The following is a 13,033-nucleotide window of genomic DNA, read 5'->3' as shown; positions in this document are numbered from 1 at the left end:
TCAGTTGAACCTCCAAACGAGTGCAGTCTCATTCAGTAACACATGGAACAGAAAGACCAACCGGCTGAGCCCAGTCAGCTCTCAGAATTATGAGAGAAAATAACTGGTTTCTGTTTTAAGCACTGAGTTTTGGGGTAGTTTGTTATGCAGCAATAGATAACCAGAACACAGATCCTCCATGAGGTCTTTCCAGATTACTCATATACCTTGGAACTCTTGCTGCATGGTGTAGTTCCCTTTCGGCACTTCTCATGCTTTGCCTTAAATGACAATTCTTTATTAGAGAGACCAAGACAAGGGCTGAATCTTTTTTCCTCTTTGTATCTCCATAACAAAAACGGTCGTGAACACAGTAGTGACTCAGTAAATCAATACTGAATCAAAATTAGTGCTGCGTAGGGCTGGGTCTTACTTATCTTCCAGGTCAGTGATTTCCATTAAGGTTATACCAAGAGCTGCAATGAGACTTTTTAAATCCTTGGGAGGGTCATTTTTAATGCCTATAACGCAGCAGCTCTCAAAGTGTGGTCCCTGGACCAGCAGCATCAGTATCATCTGGGAACTTATTAGAAATATACATTCCAAGATCTCACTCTAGACCATGAAACTCTCAGAAACTTTAGGAGATAGGCTCAGCAATCTCTGTTTAGCAAGCTCTCAAGTTAAGTCTGCTGAACACCAAAGTTTGAAAACCAATGCTATACAGTATAAGGCTACATTTATGCTTAAGAAATTCCTACTCTTCGTTCTTGGAAGTCACCTGTTTGGAATGGCAAGGAGGAAACTTTCCCTCAAACAATGTGAGAAATATGCAAAAAATACTTGAGGGTTGTATAGACAAGTTAAGAGCTTGGCTGCTAACCAAAAGGTCGGCAGTTCGAATCTACCAGCTGCTACTTGGAAACCTTAGGGGGCAGTTCTATTCCATCCTACAGGGTTGCTACAAGTCTGAATTGACTTGATGGCCAACAGGTTTTTGGTACAGACAAGGACTCTTTAAATGCCAGGGCCTTGATGCTAGGCTGCTTTACTCTCTATCTAAAACAGCACTTGACTTGGCAAATTTTCCTGGCTCCTGCTTTGCTGTGCTTCTCTGGAGCCCTCAGCATACATGTCAGGATGTCTACCAACCCCTCACACACAGCTCACTGCTTCCTTTCCTCCTTGTTTCCTTGGTGGAATCTCAGGAGGATACTTACCAGGAAGCAGAAAACTGGAGGCATACTGGCCCACTGGGACAGGTCTCCAGGCCCTGGAGGATCACAGGTAAATATCATCTATGAAATCTTCCCTAGCTCTCACCAATGTATTTATGCAACAGGCCACAGTGAAACTAATGAAATGCACGCATGTAATTTGCAAAGGCCTACAGACTCTGTTAGGCTTCAACAGCTGTCATATTAAAATTAACCCCGAAGGCTGTCACTTCTGATACTCTTTTTCATCAATTCTTTTCATCTGCCCACTGGCTTTGTACCAACATATCCTACACCAAACACATAAAGCAGAGAAGGGTGAGGCAAAGTGGTATGGGCTTAGATCCTTCACCAAGATATGAATGGCTTCCTGGCCACACTTCATGTTTCCATCAATCTATTCTTAACCCTGCTGGCAGGATGATTAATCTAAAATGCAGTTCTCATCCTTACACTCTCCTAACTAAAAGCCTTTCAATGTGCCCCATCCCTTACAGGATAAAGTTTAAGTTCCTCAGTACTGCAGTTAAGACCCCTATGACCGGAACCCTGCCTCTTTCTTTAGCTCCATTGGTCTGGAGGCTCCCTACACAGTCCATGTAGTGTCACCTCCATCTTTGCTCATTCCAGAGCCTCTACTCAAAACCATGTGAGCTGGGCCTTCCCCTACTCTTTCACCTGGTGAACTCCTAACTTTTTAAGACGTAAGTTGGGTATCATCTTCAGGAAGCCCTCTCTGACAGCCCGATTCCCCCTAGCACTTCTGTGCCACACTGCACTGAAAGTGTATTATGTGTCTGAATCCCCTTCTCTATGCCTTATTTACCTTTGTACTTCCACACCCTGTTAACGCTTGGCATATAAAACTCTGGGCAGGCACTTGTTTTGGTGGTTAAATCACTCATGAAATGACTTGCGTTTTCTAAGTAAGAAAACGAGAATCCATCGGCATCAAGTTCCACACTTGTAAGCCTCCAATATACTGAACTGCCCCCCTACTTCCCCATTTTTATTTTGTTTAAACAATTTGATCTTTAATCTCTTTTCTCTTTCTTGATACACGAATAAAATGCTTAAAAGTTGTATTGAGACTCTCAAAAGTAGCTTCTTGTTGGTTTCTAAAGGACTCACTTTTAGAGATGTCAACTTCACGAACGTACATTTATTTCTCAGATTTCTAGATTATGGCCACAGGCTCTTCTTGTTAGGTCTGTCAAAGTGTGGGATGGGGACTATCAGCTTAAGGTATAGTCCAGGTAAGTCAGAGTGTGACTTTCAGGATGAATATAGAACACTTAAAAGAGTGAGGCCATCACTTGTTTACTTGTCAAGAGTTGCTGCTTTTTCAGAGACAGAATATGCATCATGAAATAACAATTTGAAAGTGTAGTGTCTTGAGAGATGGCTGCGATATCTAAGATGGGATGGATGGGGAAGGAAGGTCTAAGTTTCTAGAAAATGATCACCACAAACATAGCTGGAACACAGAAATCACTCTTCAAAAAGCTTTCTCATGATCATGTTTCCTCTCTGCTCAAAGCAATTCCTTTCAACCTATTTAGAAGGCAGCTTTTCAACTCAAGTTTCTAGGGGAAAAAGATTCATGAAACAACTCCAGGACAGGCAGACTTTCATTGGGGTAAGCTCAGGAACCAATTCCAAAAGAGGCTGTTTTGCAAACAGACTCCTTTTGCTCCATATCAGAAACACTGCTGAAGGGAAAGGATTCCAGGGAGAAAGGAGATTCTGCAGCCTCAGGGTACTCATGTACTCAGAGTCTGAGGACGTCCCCACCTCAGCCTCCCATCTCAAAGCTTCTTCCCCATAAGAATGGTGTTCCCATAAACTCAATGTGTAACTCAAATTATTATACACATGCAAGAGTCTTTAAATCATGATGCGTCCATCAAGAAAAACAAGGTTCTGCCCCAGCTCTGTCTCAATCCAATGTATCAATGAAGACAGGGTGCTGGAGGCCAACCTTTACAAAAGAAAATCATTAAATGTTAAAAGTCTAGGTTAACACTGAAATATCTCTATCAGAGTTTCAGCTGCTCAGCAGTGAAAACCAGGAAAATGCTATAATCAGCCAGTATTGCTTGTAAAGACATCAATATACTCTCTAATCACTAACGCTTAGAAATGGCAGAGTGATAACCCCATCTTACATCTAGATAGTGTATTACAGTTCACTAAGTGTTTTAACAGATGCTCTTATTTGATCTTTACTACCATACTATGAGGTAATTAATTTTTATCCCCATCATACAGGTGAGGAAACTGACTTTTCTAAAGCCACGAAGCCAGTAAGTAGCAGAATTAGAACCCAAATCTAAGTCTTCTGGCTCTTTTAAATCTTGAGCCCAAGTCATGAAGCTGTTTCTTAAAAACCTTTAACAGTCCTCTTATTTCTGGGGAACACAGACGAGCATCCACCAGGGTAGCTTCCTTAAATCTCAAGGCCAAGTATTTTCTTCTACATCAATCAGTTATTGAGTTCCCACTGCTTATTAACTAATACACGAGGATGGACACAAAGCAAACAAGTTATGATCTACCCCATCAAGAAATGTAGCCTTGGGGAGACAGGACCAAAGTTATTCATCCACTCAAACATTTACTGGACACTTATTTTATCCTAGACAATGTGCTAAGTCCTGGGATTCCAGACATGGTCCCTGCTCTCAGGGATCATAAGCTAGAGACAACGTGAGGAGGACACCTACATTGAAACCACATGTAATGAACTACAAACTGATTCTTGCTATACAGACCCATATAACACTCAATTGCTTATGGATGCTAGAATCAACAAAGAGCCCCAACAGTTCGGTCATTTGGTACAATGGCTTTTTCCCTACTCTGCCCACAATTCAGAGCTATTCAGCAAGTGCTATTTAGCTAGTGATCCTTTGAAGATGGTGAAGTTCAGAAAGCAGCTATAGTTTCACAAGCAGGTATACTTCCGAATTTTGAAAAGCTAGCTGATGAAAGGAAGGTTCTGGGAATGGGGGTATTTTTCCTGGGAATGAATATTTAGGTTAATCAAGAGTTCAACAGTGTTTGAACCTTTAGGTTCCTTCTGAGAACTGCCCAAGTCCTAAGAAAGAAGGTGAGCCCTGGAATCACTGTCTTCTGTACCCGAGGTGGCTTGCCTTGGAAAACCAGTAGCTCTTCAGCAAGCAAGCGAAGGAGCTCTATTTTATTTTCTGGCTTCAAAAGAATATAGTTTGTAATGCTATGAGACAGGCACTCTTCTCCACAGGCAGAGAAGAGTATACTCTGTGAAGATGGAGCTCTTGCAAAACATATTCCAATCTTCACTGCTGTGGGTAAGTTTCCTTCCAGCACATTTCTTAAAAAGCTCTGGCCTGCCAATTCCTGGTCAGAAGTGACTGCTCACTGCTTTCTGACTCACTATTTATTTCAACTACTACCTGATCTTAAAGACATTTTGTTAGCTATAAAATAATTCATAACAGCAAAGCTTTTGAATCTTTGAGATTGTACAATTAAAACATGTGCTTCTCAGAGGTCACAGTAGGCTCTCTGTGAGGCCTGAGAGGGTCTACGACCCACCCAACCCCAGTTCTGCCAAATTTGTGATTTTCATTGATAGCAGTGGGACTTAAACACTGTTTTATTAGGGCCTACAAACTTTTAACAGTAGCATCTATTCACAAACCAATTTGAAAGCTGGTCAAGGACATTAATTTTTCAAAATGAAAACTTTCTAAAGCTAATCTCTGCAGCGTGACTCCAGTATCTAGACTCCCTTAAACAAATCTAAAATGACCCACCTCTACTGTTGATGAGAGTGTCTAAATCAGTATATTTCTGAAATCATCCCTGAGAAAACCACAAACACACCCCTCAGCTAACTGTAACGTCTGCACTGACAACTCTCCATGTCGAAGATTCAAAGCCCAGAGCCAGATGACCCCAACTTACAGCCAAAGGATAGAGCCCAGTTTTAATTTAGAATCCCTCTTTCATTCACTAATGAGGCTGCCGCTCACCACTGCAGGTGGAAGATGTTGGTAGTTGTCATGGTTCTTGGCTCTTTAATTAAGGGGATCTATTTCAAGTCACACACCCATGTGGCTGATCTGAGTCTAACCTTGCTCATCTCCTTCGCCTATTAATACATGTGAACCTGCACGATATTAACATTTACTTCAGATTTAGTCGCCACCAGTGGGACCTGTTGCTCCATAGCTCTGCGTTAATTATCCATCCAGCGAAAGCAGTTTTTCAATATGGAACTGGAAGGGAGAAGGGGGAGGGGAACAAGAGAACAAAAGGAGGAGGGGAGTGGCGAGGGGAGAGAGGGAGACAGGAAAGCAGAAAGACTGCCTTTTATTTCAGAGACCTTTTTGTGTGTGTTACAACCTGCAGATAAAAATGGTGTTGGGCTCTGGACATTTTTTTCTTTTAATATATGAGGTTACTGGTATGTGGGTTGCAACTGCCCATCCAGCTAAGCAGCAATGACATTTTAAAACCTAAGCCTGAGAAACAAGAAAATCTTACTTAACCAAATTAAAAGCTTTGGTGTACATCTTAGGACAAAAGGAATGAAGTGATGAAAAATATTCAAGAATGGACACACTCCATTTTCTCTTCCTGGACTGACAAAATATTCTATTTAATACAGACTTAACAAAAACACAATATGCCACAATATGCACATAATATGCCAACAGCCTTTCACTAAAAGAGGTCAGTCACATGAACTGGTAGGGTTCCTCCTGTCAGAACCCATCATTCTCCAGGAAGCAGGTGCTCTCTAGCCATATATGGCATAATTTCATGTGAAATAAAATATCAGTTAGACTAGGAAAGATCTGACTGCCTCCCCCACCCCGTTGTCTACATGTTCTCCCCTCCTTTTCTGGTGGAGGGAGGAGGTGTTCAGCAATCAAACAATAGCACTGAGCGGTTTTGATTTTTAATTTCACAGTTCATGGGTCTCATCCATCCATCTGAGGTCCACTACCAGATAAAAATCCTGCAATTATACTTAACGGCATTGCGTAAGGCCGACTGCAGAAGACAATACATGCTCAGTGCAGGCCTACTCTCCTTCGGACTGGCCCTACTGCCCTCGGCCAGTTTAGGAAATGTGTTGGTTCCAGAGCTTCAAACTGGTTTGTTCCGGATTTGCATTTCCACCCCAGATATACTGAATCAGAACCTACAGTTCAACAAGATCCCTAGATGATTTTTATGCATAATAAATTTTGAGAACCACTGCTCTACTAGTGGTTCTTAGAATTAGTCCCTAACCAGCAGCATTAGCATCGCCTGGAAACTTGTTAGAAATAAATTCTCAGCATGGGTTTGAAACGGTTAGAAACCCTGGTTGGTACTAGTCACAAAGGGGAGTGAAGGTGATGGCTGAAAGGGCCACAATCACTCCTCGGCCTCCCAGCACCATCTTGATTTATCAAGGGATCTATAAGAAAACAAGCCTTTTATAAATGAAAACCAGCTTATGTCCTAAAAAAGCTAAGAGGTGATGGGTAAAGTTTAATGTAAAAAAATTTTTTTAATTTAAATTAAAAGTTGTATTAGTATATCCAAATTTAATGGTGTATGTTTTGGGGAAAAAAATTTAATGAAATTTAAATGTCAGCAGAAACAAAGATTCCTCTGGACTTGTGTGGCATCATCAGCTTTTTAACTTCAAGCATGGCCGACCTTTCAAAGGCAGGGAAGATGGCCATACTGAAGGATGAAAGTTCCTGGGGTCCCTGAACCTCTCCCTTTTTCATCCAAGCTACTGACTCAAATACAGTTAAAGCCACAAGGTACACAAAAAGTATAAGGACTGCTGGGTTTTTTTAGACATAGCCTCAGTGGCAATGTTAACAAGGAAATCAACGAAGCGCCAGGCCATTACAAATGCCCCATTGAGTAACTTAGCTAGTTGCATCACTTCCACAGGCACACAATCCTTCCAAACTGGCTGCCAGTGCCCCCTAGTTTTATTGCCTTCTATGTAGAGCTGGCTTGTGGCATCCTCCCAGAGAAGGACACCTGGAGAAGAGCGTTACAAATTAATGCAGGGAAGAAGGAGGGAGGGAGGGTAGAGCACGAACAATTATACCAGGTGTTTGCCTCTGCTAACTTCTCTACCAGCTGAGTCTTGGTGCCACAAGGCCTGATCTATCACTGGCCTGGTTTGGCTATTCTTGCAATCCCGGCTTCTCTACGATGGAAAACAAGCTGGTTGCACATATTTTTAAAAGGGGTTTCATTCATTCACCTCATAAGAGATGTTGGAACCCAGGTGCTTTGGAAAAGAGTCAACATTCTGGCCTCAACGGTCACTTTCCAACACTCCTAGGGAACATTCCATTGGAAGGAAGACCCAATAATTACAACTGTGCATTCCAGAAGAGTCTCAGAGGTATGGAAAACTGGATGCTATTGTACGGCCAAACTTCAGTGGATTATCAAGAGAAAAGAAATAGCCAGGCCACATTCTTGCAGACACAGCTCAGGGAATCTTGGCCAGTGTATAGCTATTGGACCTAAAATTTTATAAAGGCTCAGGAGACTAGAAACACTAACATTAATGTCTTCATTTGAAACCAAATAAATCTAGAGAGCAAGTTTCTACTTAAGACCCAGCTGTTTCTCCCTGAGGCATGTTTCATTTACCCTCCCCCATACGGTCTTATAAAAAAGGAAGGGAGGGGGAGAATAATCATTATTTGGACCAAAACTGCATAGGGCTCTTTCTAGCCTTCTTTTACCATTACCCTCCCCCTTCCCTCAGTTCTACTCATAAACCTCAAAGCTTCCCGCCCTACATGACTAAAGTAATCTCCTGGGCACACTGTCAAACTGTGCTGTCGTGGTTTGATGCCACAGCTAAGTGCTGACTTGGGCTTCCGAAGCCTTCCAGCTATACCCTCACTGACCTATTTAGGAGCTGAACATATTTCTCAGAGATAGCCAGGATTTTTCCCTTTGGCCCACTTTTCTCTCAGACGGTCCCTAACCAAAAAATGATCACCCTAAAGGCTTGAATGTGTGCGCACAAATGGTAAGATCTGAGGAAAGCCCTCTAAGAAATGCAGAAAGCATACAAGCCTTGGACAAGAGTCCTTTGCCATACTTAAATAAACTGCAGATGCTTTTCTTAACGCACAGCTTACTTCAGCACCAACCAACATACCATAGCCTGCAGTCAGATACGTCTGATATTACAGAATTAGGCATTTCCTTTGGTATGATAGTTTGCTAAGTTAGAATGGCTAAGTGTCTTCCATGCCAGCAAAACCATGAGGACCCCAAAGGAGGGATAAAGGAGAACAAAAATGAAAAAGCAAAACAATGTTTACCAATAGGTCAAAATTAGTGACAGAATTCTCTCTGCTTTTAAGATGCTCTTTCAAAAACTGGCAAGATCAAGGAAAGTTAAATATAGCCAACCTACGTACAGAAATATGAAAAGTTATAGGTTTAGACACACTTAAGGATTTAATAAGATTAATGGAGTATAATTTTCATAATGTATCCTGACCAATAATTGATGATTGTTGATTGAAAGTTCACTGGAGAGTTTCCCTCTAATTTTTCCAAAGCTTTGTTAAAACCAAGAATCAGCAGAACTCTATCTGATGGGTTCCGTGAATATGGGAATTAAAAAGCTCCCAGCTCATCACAGGAGAGCAGGGCTAGTGGGGCTAAGAGTAAGAGTAGCTCTGCACTGCCCACTTCTGTAATGCACAGACTTGTCTAAATTCACGCTCACCGAAGTTCTGTGCATTTCATCGGTTTCTCTGCTCGGTTCTCTGCATAAACGCAGGCACAAGAAAAATAATATTCAACATCCCTCGGAGGTCACTGCTGAGTATAAGCCTGTAAATGTGCTTGTGCTGCCACAAACAGGGCTCCACTTGGACGCAAACTTGCCAGTAATTATGAGGTTTCCCCCAGGACTTCAAACCGGTTTGGTCCGGTTCAAACCCCTTCTGAGAACTTGCATTTCCACCCCAGAGATACTGAATCATAACCTACAGTTTAACAAGATTCCCAGGTGATTCTTAAGTATAAGAAGTTTTGAGAACGACCGCTCTATTCGTGGACCTCAGAATTAGTCCCTAATCAGCAGCATTAGCATCGCCTGGGAACTTGTTAGAAATACAAATTCTCAGCAGTGCTTCGAAGCCCTGGTTTCCCCACTCCTGCTTAGCCTGGAGGTAATGTGATGTCTCTGGACTATGGTTAAATTCAAACCCCATAGAAAACCCTCTCTTGCTCACTTAAGCTTATTTAAAAAAAAAAAAAAAAAAAGCCTCATGCTGAGCCCAGATCAGTGAGAAAGACTGATGCTAGGTTCAGGCATGGAGTTTCTCCCCACTCTACTGTTAACTCTATTTATCTCTTCTTCTTTCAACACTGGACACCATCTCCTGGGAGATATCCTGTACAATTTGTCAGAAAACAGGGGAAGGGCAAAAACTGAATACCAAAGCTACTGATACACAGGAAAGCAAAAGTAATCAGGGGGGAAGTAATGGTCACCATGTATTTCTACTAACAAGGGTAACATCCACTGGAAATAACCCAGACATCACTTTAGTTCCCCAACCAGTATTTAACTTGCATGTCTCTCATTTGTAATACCACTAGGTATTACACAGCAGTGAGCAGAGGAAATCGGTCAGTCTCTGGCTTTCAAGTAGCGTAGTGAGCATTTAGAACAACGAGAGCAAAAGGGAAAGAAGAAGCTGCTCTTTGGATGTGCCAGACAAGTTTTCATTATTTAGAAAAATTCACCAATGTGCAAGGTGTACTTGGAATTTACTTATTTTGAGTTCAACAACAGCTCTACATATTTAATCAAGTCTCTTCTTGCAGATGGGACAAATCAATGATTTCCTCTTTCATCAGTGTTCATTGTACCCCTCAGCTTTTGCCTCTCAGACAAATGCACTAAAACCTCATCTTTACTCTTATTTGCTAAAACCTAGATTTAGAAATCACTTTAGGATTAAAGGATGAGGATTTTGATATCTAGAAATGGCAGGCAGAAAAAGGAATCACCTTCTCATTCTTAACTGCTTGCAAGTCATGGGAAAAGCAGTCAGCTAGTGACCTGTGCATGCGTACTGGGCATGGTGACAAAACTGCAATACCAAAGTGCCTTTCTGAAATTTGGTCTAGGACTTGCACTGAATACAATGTCCTCCTCTTTCAGGAAACTGGCAGGGGGACAGACGTACTCCTGTCCTGTCTCTAGGGAGGCTAGCATTATGCAGAGGTGCTCTTATAAGTGTCACTCATTGAATAGCAATGCAGCTGGCCATGTTGTATTCCCTGGGGCCTCTAAATCAAAGCAACAGTGCAGTGGAGGTGGGAAAACAAACGTATTTTTTCCTGCTCTGGTGATTTACAACTCTTGCCTTAAAACAAGAATGCATTTCCAGGAGCATGTGCTGCATTGACATAGAAAGTGCCTTCGCATCCCCAACCAGAAACTTCTATCAAGGTGGCCTGCTTAAATTAACCACATATCCAAGGAACTGCTGTGTATGTGTTGAGATGGGACAAGAAACTTTAGACATGGATTTCAACACGCTCACCGATAACCGAAGATAAATAATATTCAGCTTCATCTATTTTCAACTGCCTGTCACTTATAGGAGAAAGGTGCACCCATTTCTGTTAAGAAGCGGGACATTTGCATTTTAGGTAGCAAAAATCCTCTTGGGACCATCAAAGCCTGTTTCTTTTAATGAGTTATATAAAACCTTCAGGCAAATATTCTCTGCACTCTATTACCCTATTTACTGCTATCTAAACTTTCATAAAGACACATACAAACAGGTAAGTTCACTACAGTGTACAAACAACTTTTTCTTTTTGTTAACCTGGGTTCAAAAGACAGCTTATTAATTGATCTGGAGTTATTTCCGCCCCCAGGCTGAGGCAATTAAAAACTTCCTTCTTAAGAACTAGATGGTGCCTGGCTACCACCAATGACCGCCCTGATAGGGAACACAACAGACTGTCCTGGATGGAGCAGGAGAAAGGTGGGGTGCAGAACTCAAATTCTAGTAAGAAGACCAGATCTGATGGTCTGACTGAGACTGGAGGAACCCCAGAAAGCATGGCCCCTGGATTCTCTATCAGCCCAGAACTAAAACAATTTCCGAGGTCAACTCTTCAGACAGGGATTGGACTAGACTGTGGGACATAAAGTGATACTTGTGAGGAGTGTGCCTCTTAGCTCAAGTAGATACAAGAGACTAAACAGGCAGCTTCTGTCCGGAGGTGAGATGGGAAGGCAGAGAGGGTTTGGCAGTGGTTGAATGGACATGGGGAATCAGGGATGGAAAGGGGGAGTGTGCTGTAACAGTACGGGGAGGGCAATTAGAGCCACATAACAATGTATGTATAAATTTTTGTATGGGGGAAAAAAAAATCTACAGACCCTGCCTGGTGGCATAATTTTTACTCCCACCAAAAAAAAACCAGAAAACAAAACTTCCTTCTTAAACTAGAAGCCTCCAAGTATGAGAGGTGCCCCCACACAGACATTTTCTACTGTGGCTGGTGGGTGCCAGGTAGGCATACTGCCTTAAAGGCAAGTGGTTGATTTTTTTTCCTAATTCCTCTAGGGTAACTTCCAGCCTTAGACTTCTTTGCCAGGAAGGGTCACCTAGAAAAGTTGAAAACAGCAAAAAAAGAAAGGGGAAGTGAAAAGATAACCCACAAATGGTATATCTGATAAGGTGGACTTGTATCTAGAATATATAAAGAACTCTTACAGCTCAATTAAAAACAAACAAACAAATAATCCAATTAAAAACAAAGGCTGTGAACAGGTATTTCTCCAAAAAAAAAAGAAAAAAAATTATACAAATGGCCAATAAGCACGTGAAAAGATACTTAACTTCACTAGCCATGAGGGAAATGCAAATCTCAACCACAATGAGATACCACTTCACACCCACTAGACATAAAGACAGATAATAATAATTGTTAGAGATGTGGAAAAATATGACCCTCATACAATACTGGTAGGAATATCAAATGGTGCAGACACCCTGGAAAACAGTCTGGCAGTTCCTCAAAAGGTTAAACATTGAGTTACCATGTGATCTAGCAATTCCACTCCTAGGTATATTACTCGCCCCCCCAAATTAAAACATATGCCCACACAAAAAATTGTACACACATGTTCATAGCAGCAGTATTCACTATAGCAAAAAGTGGAAACAACTCACTGTCCATTAACTGATGAATGGATAAACAAAATGCAGTATATCCTTACAGTGGAGTATTACTATGCTATAATAAAAAGGAATTAAGTACTGAATCATGTTAAAACATGGATGAACCTTGAAAACATTATGCTATGTGAAAAAAGCCAATCACAAAAGACCAGGTATTGTATGGTTCCATTTATATGAAATGTCCGAAATAGGCAAATCCATAGACAAAAAGTTGAGCCTTGGTGGCACAGTGGTTAAAAGCTTGGCTGCTAATCAAAAGGTTGGCAGTTCGAATCCACCAGTGGCTCCTTGGAAATCCTATGGGGGCAGTTCTACTCTGTCCTATAGGGTCGCTATGAGCTGGAATCGACTCAACGGCAGTGGGGTTGGTTTTTGCAGGGCTAAGGCTGTGGGCGTGGGGGGAGCAATGGGCAACGATTACTAAAAGGTACAGGGTTTCTTTTTTTGTATTTTTTTAAAACTGTGGTAAAATATGTAACATAAAATTTACCATTTTAATCATGTTTTTTCACTGTACAAATCAGTGGAGTTAAGTACATCCACAATGTTGTATAACCATCACTATTACCTATTTCCAGA

The 13,033-nt window shown here is 41.5% G+C and overlaps 1 protein-coding gene across 2 annotated transcripts in view; it reads right to left on the bottom strand.

Moving 5' to 3' along the window:
- PHF12 (PHD finger protein 12) overlaps positions 1–13,033 on the bottom strand; it is a 39,920-nt gene that overhangs the window by 19,923 nt on the left and 6,964 nt on the right. The window lies entirely within an intron of this gene.

Source organism: Trichechus manatus, unplaced genomic scaffold (genome assembly GCF_000243295.1).
Source record: "Trichechus manatus latirostris isolate Lorelei unplaced genomic scaffold, TriManLat1.0 scaffold00138, whole genome shotgun sequence".
Taxonomy (NCBI): Eukaryota; Metazoa; Chordata; class Mammalia; order Sirenia; family Trichechidae; genus Trichechus; species Trichechus manatus.
This window is presented reverse-complemented; position numbering and strand designations above follow the sequence as displayed.